Raw genomic sequence first — 11,134 nt, 5'->3', positions numbered from 1 at the left:
GTTTTCTGTAGAACAGGAAGGCTCCTCGTTACTGGAGGACTATTCTATAATTCATATCCTATGAAATAGTTAGAACTAGAGGTAGGCAAAGAAATTTGTAGGTCCATTGGCCAGGTTTGCAAAATGATATCTTTAAGGTCCACGGAGAGAAAAACTTTCTGGCATTAATAATGCATACATTTGTTAAAAAGTACTAGTACTAATGCTTTTCCTTCCTTCTACTCCCACTATGATATGCCCTAGACATCTGTCTAATTTGCCTAAATCAAATCTTGGCTGTGGACAAAGCTTTAATTAACACTCCCCCCAAAAAAACCCAACCAAACAACCAACCAAACAAACAAACAAACAAAACAACAACAACAAAAAAACAACCAATCTACTTTGGAACCTAGGACTAGACATACAGAATTGAACACAGCCAGTTACCTGCTTCTGCTAGAACTTTCATTAGCACAATGCTAATTTACTTTACTAATACCTCCCATTTTAAAAAATGCTTTAAGGTTCCTATGGACATTTAAGGAGTTTAGAGTGCTAGACTTAGAATCAGAAAAACCTGAATTCAAATCCAGCCTCAGATATTTATTAATTGTATGGCCCAGTACAAGTCACTTAATCCTGTTTGCCTCAGTTTCCTTATCTATAAAATAAGCTGGAGAAGGAAATGGCAAACCACTATAGTATCTTTGCCAAGATAGCCCCAAAGGAGATCAAGAAGAGGCAAACATGATTGAAAATGACAAAATAAGAACAAGGTTCTTAAAAACAGATTCACATAGGACTAGTTTTAGAATCAGGAAGATCTTGTTTGAAGGACTCTGGGCCTAATATTTAAGTCTTTTTTTGCTCCATAATCAACCTTTTAAGATTAAAAGATCCTGATTAATTGTTCAATTGGCATTAGTGGAGGGAGTTTTCTGGTGGGGAGAGGAAATCAAAAGTCCACAACTATCAATGCATAATAATTGGAGCTGTAATTTTATTACTATGGGGCATGGCCTCCATTAAAGCCAGTTGGCACCTTTTCTGGAGAGCTTATAGGTAGAGAGTTGCTAGAGCGTACCCTGAGTATGCTAGTTTGTGCCAGAGGTAAGGTGTTGGATCCAGGTCTATCTAATGCCAGGGCTAACCTTTTACCCATGATGCCATGCTATTGCTTGGTAATGCCTGGATTTTCCCAGGAAAATCTGCAAACAGGACTTAGATATAGCTCTTGTCTAGGACCTCCCCATACATGGGAAACAGGTTCTCCTCCCAAAAATAACTTAATAGATAATCTGAATATTGAGTTTGGACAGCTTTTTTTTTTTTTTCCATGAGAGAAAATGTATCAATTGCAAAAGATTCATATTAGCACATGAACCAGAAAACATGGCACCCTGAGGCATTCTTTTTAATCGTACTCTTCCAAATGAAACCTTTTTTTCTGGGGGGGGGAGGAGGGGAGTAGGGGAACTATTGAACAGCTAGTTTGCATTCACTTTTGGACCTGTAATGTCTGAGCAACTTACTGCAAGGATCATGGCAAAATCCAGAAAAGATGATGACTTCTCATCCCTTTAGTCTTCAATTATCAAGGGGATCCAGTTGGCAATTCTCTCTTTTTATTCTAGTAAATTTATTTATTTTTAATACACATTACTTTTATGAATCATGCTGGGAGATAAAAATCAGAGCAAAAGGGAAAAACCATAGGAGAGAGAAAAAAAACACAGAAAAAAGAACTGAATATAGCATATATTGATTTATATTCAATTTCCTCCGTTGTTTTTCTGGATGCAGATGCCATTTTCTGTCCAAAGTCTATTGGGATTGCTTCAAATCACTGAAGCACTGAGAAGAACCAAGTCTTTCATAGTTGATCATCACACATTCTTGCTGAATAACAGCACAATAAGTACTATACAACACAATAAGTGTACAATGTTTTCCTGGTTCTACTTGTTTTGTTCGGCATCAGTTCGTGTAAATCTTTCCAGGTTTTTCTAAAATCAGCTTCTTCATCATTTTTTTGGGGTAGAACATAATATTCCATTATCTTGATATACCACAACTTGTTCAGCTATCCCCCCATTGATGGGCACTCACTCTTTTCCCAATTATTTGCTACCCCAAAAAGGCTACAAACATTTTTGTACATGTGAGTTTTTTCTCCTTCTTTAAGATTTCCTTGAGATACAGACCCAGTAATGGCACTGTTGAGTCAAAGGGTATACACAGTTTGATAGTCCTTTGGGCATAGTTCCAGATTACTCTCCAGAATGATTGGATTATTTCACAATTCCACCAACAATGCATTAGCGGTTCAGTTTTCCCACATCCCCTCCACATTTATCATTATCTTTTCCTGACATCTTAGCCAAGCTGAGAGGTGTGAGATGGTACCACAGAATTGTTTTAATTTATATTTCTCTAATCAATAGTGCATTTTTTCATATATCTATAGATGGCCTTAATTTCTTCATCGGAAAATTTTCTTATTAATTGGGGAGTGACTTGTATTCTTATAAATTTGACAGAATTCTTTATGTAGTTTAGAAATGAGACCTTTATCAGAAACACTGGCTATAAACTATTTTTCCCAGCTTTGTACTTCCTTTTTAATCTTTTTTCTATTGGTTTTGTTTGTTAATTTTTTTTTTAAATTTTAATTTAATGTAATCAAAGTTGTCCATTTTATCTTTCATAACATTCTCTTGGGGTTTTTTGGATGTAAATTCCTCCCTTCTCCAAAGATCTGAAAGGTAAATTATTCATTGCTTTCCTAATCTGTTGATGGTATCATCTCTTATGCAGTTGACAGTTCTCTTGTCCAAAAATTTTATTCTTTTATTTCTGGGGCAGGTGTACTTAGATTTCCTGCAATCTAAGAACATTTAGATTCTATTATCCAAGAGTTAATCTTCAAGGCTGGAAATGTCCATTTCTCAGGATTACTGTCATTGGCCACAAAGAGGAAACTGATAAACAGAAGGAGGAATCTAGGAAATGTCTAGTATAAGAGACTCCAGCCTTAAAAAGTCCTTCACAAGAATTTATCTCCCACTGCCATGTGCTTCTGTTGCAAATCACCACTGTTCCTACTCCTATTGCTTGTGGTAATGGTGGTGGTACTGCTGCTGGTGGTATTGTATGTGTGAAAATTTCCTTCCTCTAGCTGGGGAGCAAAGTGGGTTTTTTTTTTTTTTTTTTTTTTGTTTGTTTGTTTGTTTGTTTTTGTTTGTATTTTGTTTTTTTTTTGCTGAGGCAATTGGGGTTAAGTGACTTGCCCAGGGTCACACAGGTAGGAAGTGGAGCAAAGTTTTTAATTTTTTTTTTTTAATGAGTGATGGATTCATGTTAATCGGTGGTCTATGCAGCCCTCCTCAAAATAAAGCCTATTCTCATCATTAAAGGACCAGTCAAATTTCAGTTAGAGATTAATGAAAATAAAAATATATTTTCCTCCATTCACATTCAGGAACTCTATGGTATATAACAGCATATTGAGAATCCCTGATGTAAAGTAAGCTTGGGACAAGGAAAAAGATACAAAAATAGATCTGAGCTCATTCATTTTCCATAGGATGGGGAAGTTCCACTGATCTCATTGGCCACTGGGGACCAATCAAGGGTGGATTGTATCTTTGCCAAAAGGGTTCTGTGCATACGTTCTTCAATAAGGTGCTGGGCTACAGGTCCATTCCATGGGAGGGTTCCCTTTCTGACAAAGCTCCATCTCTCTAAATGACATCAAATGGATTTTTTTGGGGGGACAGGGGGTCACCAAATTAATTCAGGTGTTCTGATCACCCCTGCTACATATGCAGCACTTTAAGGTTTTCTATTTTACATTATGCCATTTGAACCTCCAATTTAGGTAATGTTTGTATAATAACCACCCCCTTTTTTGCCAGAAAAAATTAAATGACAAGTTTGGAAATTAGTCCTCTCAAAGGTGGAATTTGAACCCATGTCCTTGGGATCCCAGGTCTAACTCTCTTCCTAATAACTCAGAAGAGCCTTTTTGACTTGCCCAAACTCAATTATTTGTGTTCATTGTAGTTTGTCAACACCTCCTCTCATCCCTTCCTTTCTCCTCCCCCTTTCCATCTTCTTTTTCTCCTCACACCTCTTCTATCACCATCCCTCTTCTTCCTTTCCTCACCTTTCTTCCTCCTCTTCTTTTTCCTCCCCTTGCCTTTTCTCCCTCTTCCCTCCCTCCCTCTCCCCTTTCCTCCTCCCCCACTCCTCCACTTTCCAGTTCTGAATAGTGCAGCCCAAGGGAGCCACACTTTCCTGAGCCTCTGAACCCCAGCTTCCGGAATGGTGCAGCCTGCTTGGGATTGGAGGGTGGAGGGAGGGGAGAGGCTTACCTCCACTGTTTGCAATGAGGAATTTACTTGTAAATGTTTCCTTTGCCAAATAAACGGAATGGGCTTTCCAGTCGGCCCTGCTTTTCCTACCAGCTTCCCAGCCCCTGGTGGCTTCCTCACCACCAGCCTGGCTCATTTAAACTTGGAGGGGGAGGCTGTTAAGAGGGGCCCTGCTCGGGAATTCTAGCCGGGATCTGTGAATAAGGACTGCAGAGGGGGCTGGGGGTGGGGAGGGGAAAGGGAGCTCTGCCATTCCCTCCCTGGACCAGCGGGGAGTTGACTTCCTCAGCCAAGGGGCTGGGGGCCTTCTCCTCATCATTGGACTCAGTCTGGTCTGGAGAGCTTGAAATTATTATCTGGTGGGTCTGTCTTGTTGCCATTTCCTTTCAAAAAGGGGTTTGATCCTGGGGATCTCAGTATCCTTCTCTAGAATGGGGCGAACCTCTTCCCCAGCCCTACCTCCCAGGGCTGTCAGGAGGAAAGTGCTTCCTAAGCTGAGAAACTTTCCAGTCATGAGACTCAGGGGCTTTCCAAATCGCCCACTTCCTCTCGCCTACCCCCTGAGCCACCGCAGCCAGGTGGAAAGGCAAACAGCCCGGCCCAGCGGGGATCCCAGAACGGTTCTCCATTCTGGGACAGTCTCCCGGCGGGCCACTGGAGCTGCTTGCGGGGTCGGATCCAAGGTCACTTAGTCTCTGCCCACAGGCCGGCCCTGGGACTCTGAGGAGCTTTTCCCGGTCAGCTCCAGCTGCCCACAGGCGTCCTCTGGGTAGATTTGTGGGCTGGAGAGGTGGGATTATAAGATTGCTTTCCGCTTGGGAGGCCTGTGAGTCCACTTTGTAGAATAAGAAGCTTTTCTTCATTTTGGGGAGAGCCAAGCTTCCACTTTGTAGAGTAAGAATCTTTTCTTCATTGTCTGGACATCCAAGCTTCCCACTCTGAGCCTCAACTTTTCCTTCTGTAAAATGGGGGTAATTAGAGTTAGAGCTGGCAAGATATCAGAAGGCATCTAATCCAAATGGGCAAATAAACAGGCTCAGATAGATGACTTGACTAAGGTCACATAGTTAGTAACACGGGCATTTAGGATTTGAACCCGAGACCTCAATTTCTAAGTCCAGCATGTTTTCCTCTGTTGGAAGCAAGTTGGAGGAAGGGATCGGTTGCTGAATTGGGAGTCCCGGGTTCAAATCCGTCTGGCCCACATTTTTCTGTCTGGCCTTAAGACACATTACTTTCCTCCATCCACATTAGAGTTTCGCCAAATTTTCTTACTGTTTCTTTCTCATGCCCAAGTCTTCCTCTCTAACCATTGTACCTTCGCATTAGCGCCCCCCCATTTCCCTGCTTGAGAACGCACTCCTTTACCTCCAGCTCTTAGAATCCTGGGGTACCTTTGAGGCTCCGCTAGTCCCACCTCCTACTGGAAAGCTGGCCCAACCAGTGCCTCCCTTCCCCCATCCCACCGTTCACTTAGTCGTACTTTTTATTCTTTAACATGTATAAGCTGAGGTAGGCGACATATACATGTAAAAGCATAAAAAATCCGACTAAATGCTCTAATCTCATTTAAGGCCCTCCTTGATAGCCCTACATCCCTCTGTACTGAAGGCTCTTAATAATTGACTCGATAGATTTCCTAGATGTATGACCTTGGGGGAAAAAAAAATCACTTCTGAGCCTCAGTTTCCCCAATCGTAAAATGAGGTAAGTAATAGTAAAAAGAGTAAAAAAAGCTTCTAATTTTCTCTCCAACACTTAGAACCTGTGTGACCTTAGGTAAGTCATTAAATCTATCCGAGCCTTAGTTTCCTCATCTATAAAACACAGAATGAGCTGTGTAGATGGCCAGAGGGGCTTCGCCAGCTCTCAGTTTTCTGAAATGCTCGCAGGATGGGCTGGGAGGGATGCGAATTAAGCAGAATGTAAGCTCGAATTCTTCCAAAACTCTGGGGAAGTCGAGCCTCCTCAGGGCTCCTGGCTGGAGGCTCTCCAGATCCTTAGCATAAGGTCAAAGCCGAGGACGTCCCCTCCACCTTCTTCGAGCTTCCGGGTGAGCCACTTAACTGGGACACTTAAGGAATGGGAGAGAGCAGTGGTCCCTTGGGAAGAGCTCCGGCTGCGTTTAAATCGAGGACCCCTTTCCCTCTGCATTTAGGCAAGTCTCCTAACGTCTCTAGACCTGAGATTCCTCCTATGCCAGGGTTCTTAGACCCAGAATTAGAAGGTTCGCCCTCGTTTTGCAGAAGACGTAAGCTGAAATGGGGGTCCAGTGGGGGTGAAGTTCTTGCCAAGGTCACTCCGAAGGAGCGTCGGGGCTGGGATTTGAACCCAGCGTTCCACTTCACTACCCTCTCCAGGGATTCTCACAGCTCCATTCCACCAGAAAAAAAAAAAAAAAAAAAAAAAATCACTTCCCACAGAGCCACCGATGCATTGGCAGATGTGGCTGCCCCTAAGCTTTCAGGGGTGGGCCGCGCGCCCCTGGGAGTGATGGGGACCCGGAGCCCTCCAGTCTCCTCCCGAGTAGGTGGCTCCGGGCCGAGTTTGCGCCACTTCACTTTTTCCGCGGCTCTCTGAGCCGCCCGGGACGGGAGCTGCCCGAAGAGGCTCTGGAGGTCCCAGCACGCCGGTGTGCGAACGAGCGTGTCTGGGTGTCTGGGTACGTGTGAAATGTGGCGGTGGGGAGCCGCGGCAGCACCAGGGATAATCAACACATCCCTCACACCTCCGGTGCCATCCGAGGGGGAACGGGGGAGATCTCGGGGGCTTTCCCCTGCCTGCTGACTGCTCTGGCTCCTAGGAAATCGGGGCTGAAGGAGCCTCCTTCTCTGGCTCTCCTCACACTCACACACACTCTCAAAAAAAAAAGCGAATAATGCATCTGACCTTTACACCGTGTTTTAATGTCCGCTCTTAACCACCTTTAATTTTCCCCGACCATCCTGCCAGGGCAATTCCTCAGTTTTACAAATAGGAAAACTGGGGATCAGAGAGGTTAAAAGCCATTAGAGAACGCATTTAAATCCAGCTTTGGAAAGACTCTGGTTCCAGTGCGCTTTTCACCAAGGGACAGTGTCTGCGCTGTATTTTGTGGAAAAAGCCTTAAAGAGGAGGGGAAACCTAGAAAGAAAGGGCTCTAGAAATACACACACCCACGTAGAGCTTTATTCTGCGTCCATTTGCATGTGTGGACCTTGTCTCTCGCTTCTCCTTGGAATAGCCATTCTTTTCTCGGTTTGATGGAGCCTGAGGCCGGTTATGTGCAGAAGTATTTGCGGGTGGAGGTCAAAACAATTCCCCCCTGGCCCATTCTCCCGCGCCTGAGATCCAGAGCCTCTGAGAAACGTGCCTCGGTGGTCTGGGACTTCTTTGTTGCCCGGATGTGGGGTGAGAGTTCCCCTGGTCAGCCGGTCTCTCTAGGCCGCCCGCCAGCGGTGCGCCGCAGGCTCAGCGTCCTCTCCGTGGCCCAACCCGTGCTCCCCAACCTCCTCCTGGCCCAGTCTCCAGAGCGAGAGGACTGTGAGGGATGGAGACGCTGTCAAGTGGGATTTGGAGGTGCCGCAATTCGGATCCGGGGGGCTTCCCTGACTCGGCCCATGTTTCCTGAGGAAAACCTGGGGATTTGGGGGGGAAAGAGGGAGTGTAAAGTGGAAGAGAATTAACGTGCTGTGTCTATCAGCATCCATCTAAAGGAGAAAGAGAAATCTAGAGAAGGAGAGACAAATGGAGAGAGGGAGACCTATAGGGAGAGGGAGACATAGGGAAGGGCACAGACACACAGAAAGACAGAGAGACATGGAAAGAAGGGGAAAGTCAGAGACGTGGAGAGAGGAAGAGGGAGACTCAGAAAAACAGAGTGGAAAAGGGACGGAGGACAACAGGCCTGAGGAGCAATCAACAAGTATTTATTAAGCGGCCTACTGCGCGTGAAGGAGATAAAAGAACACAGAATAAAACAAGGGAGTTTACAGCCTAACGAGGGAGATAAAGACATGAAAATATAGACGTAGAGAAGGACAATTAAAAAAAGAGGGGAGAGAAACGAAAGGGGCAGGAGACCCGCGCCAAGGGAGAGCCACAGAAAAAGGCAGCGGGGAGAGATGGAGAAAGAGGAGCAGGGAGAAAGGAGGGAACAGAACGAGAGCCAGACCCCGAGAGCGCTTGGGGAAGTGTGTGGGAGAGCGAGCGGCAGACAAGGGAGGGACTCCACCATTGATCTGCTTTTCTCATCTGAGCAGCGAAGCTGTTCTAGCCGCAGCAGCCCCAAGTTTTGCCTCTTCCCCACTCGGGCAGCGCGGCTCAGGAACCGGACTCTAGTTTGGGGGAAGCGTCTCCCTCCCGGTCCGGCACCTCTAGAGCCTTTGCGTTCCCGCAGCTGTTACCCCGAAATGTACTTCTCTTACAACTCCTCAGCAAGCCTCAGGATCTTGGCCCCCAGGGCTGGGCTCGCTGAAGGGGCAGGCTGAGAAATTTGCCACACACACACACACACACACACACACACACACACACACACACACACACACTTTTTTTTTTCCCTTTTCTAATTGGGCGATTTTCTGATTTTATTAAATCATGCGAATCTACTACACCGAAAAGAGATGGCAACGTGGAAAATTCGGAGACTGGCAAGGCGAAAATGGAAATAGTATGAAGTAATGAGGTGCCCACGGGACACATTTCACTCGGGAAGGGGGGGAACATTCAGGAAAGGAGAGGAGCTCGGGGGCCACCTCTCCTTCCAGGCCCATGGAAGGGGCAAGTCGAGGAGAACATCTGGAACGTTGAAGCCCACAGAGTTGGGGGTGGGGGCGAGCCCCTGGTTTCCTTCTAAAGGCTGGGCTTGGGCAGTAGCCCTTCTCTCCAACTGCCTCCTACTCTGTGCCCCACTTCTCTTTACTTGGGTCAGACACATGCGGTGTGTGTGTGTGTGTGTGTGTGTGTGTGTGTGTGAAGGAAAGGCCCCACACCTGCATAGACTGCGGGCCCTCAAGTGGGCTCAGGGGAGCGACCTCTGAATACCTCTGGCCGCGAGGGCTCCAAACGTCCCAGAGTCGCTCGGTCAGGAGACAAGAGGAACTCTGGGATTTTGGAAGGTGAGAAAAAGCAATACGAATTCCGCCAGGTCAGGGGCAGGGAGGTGGAGAGGAAGACCTGGGACCCCCGAAAAGGCGCAAACGGAGGAGGAAAAAAAATAAGCGAAAGAAGCGAAATTCGACGTCCTTTCCCGGCGCCTGAGACGCCGGAGCTTGTGCCGAAAAGAGCTTTTACATTCGGGGCTTTTTTTTCCTCTTTGCGTTCGGCAGAAAGAGGGACCGGAGCGGTCCTCTCAACTGAGAAGAGAAAAGCTGAAGGGAGGGAACAAAAACCAGGAGCCCGCAGCCGGGTTCCCCACTCCTGCGGAGCCGCAAAGCCGTGCGCCCCCGAATCTGCGGCCCGCCCGGGACCTTGGCCGGGGCCGCGGCTCCGTCTGGGCTCCCCCTCAACACTCGTGGGCTGGGTCCATCTCTCCTGCTTGTTGGGTGGAGGAAAGGGGGAACTACAGGGGCTAAAAGTGAAGAGAGATAGAGTTGACTCCCTTTGACCCGGCGCTTTTACTCTAGCTCAATGTGGCATCTGTCTCTCTCTAGAGAGCCTACTGTGCGCCTGGCACTGTTCTAGGCGCAGCGGGTACAAAAACAAAGGCTAGACAGGTCCTTCCCTGGAGGAGCTTACAGTCTGGTCTCCACCTCGCCCTCGGGCCCTCCCAGAAAGAGCCAGGGCGTTCTCTGAGCGCATTTCTTCCCGAACCCCCAGTTTAGCTAGAGAGGGAGCAACTGCTGTTGCTGGGATGGCGATCATCCTGGAGGGTGACCCCCAAACCAGTGCCCACGCGGGGAGAACAGTGAGCTACTTGAGATAGGAGCTCCCCGAATGTCAAAGAGTGTGTGTGTGTGTGTGTGTGTGTGTGTGTGTGTGTGTGTGTGTATTTGACTGTTTCTCCAAAACCCTTTTCCTCTTCCCTTCTCTTCCCCCACTAAAGTCCCCAGGTGGCCCGTTAACTTGGCTTTGGGGAAGGACGAGGGAGGGAGGGAGGGAGGAGGATGAAGATTGCAGTCGCCTGGATTGGGGGAGGGGGGCTCCTGGATGGCGCAAAGAAGCCATTCATTTGCTTCCCAAAGTGCGAAATTTGGGTGGCAGCTGTCGCGGGCGCGGCAAGAGCATCCCCTGACCTCAGGGCTCTGCCCTTTGACACCACCCGAGATCCCCCAAGAGCCAGATTCTTCTGCGGGACCTCAGTCCGCGAACCCTATTGTACTCAAAATACCTTCTTCCCCCCCCAAGCCGAGGGCATCCTGCGAAAAGCTCCCCAAGATCTTCAAACTAAAAGGCTCGTCGACAGAATATCTATAGGGACCCACAACTCCATTCATTCTCCAGGCCAACATAACGACCCACAAAGAGAAATTGGGGGGGGGGGGAGCCAATAACTCGATCACTTTCTTTGTAAACAGTAGGTCATAGATAGAAAGGACTGCCCAAAGATTTGTCCTTTATTCAACCCCGGAGCAACGCTCTAACTGGCTGAGATTGGAGGCGATGGACTGGGGGTGCAGGTAGGGACTAACCAGTTGGTTTTTGGTTTTGTTTTTATTTTGCTTTTAATTTCGATGAGTTTAGGCAAAGGAGTGAGAGACAAAGTAGGAGAGAAGAAGGTGGCGGAGGAAGATGCTCGAATTATTTTAGTTTCTAAAAGTTTTAACTCCAAAGTGCAATAATAATACAATAATGTA

Source organism: Sminthopsis crassicaudata, chromosome 2, assembly GCF_048593235.1.
Source record: "Sminthopsis crassicaudata isolate SCR6 chromosome 2, ASM4859323v1, whole genome shotgun sequence".
Taxonomy (NCBI): Eukaryota; Metazoa; Chordata; class Mammalia; order Dasyuromorphia; family Dasyuridae; genus Sminthopsis; species Sminthopsis crassicaudata.
The sequence above is the reverse complement of the archived record's forward strand: the minus strand, read 5'-3'. Positions refer to the sequence as shown.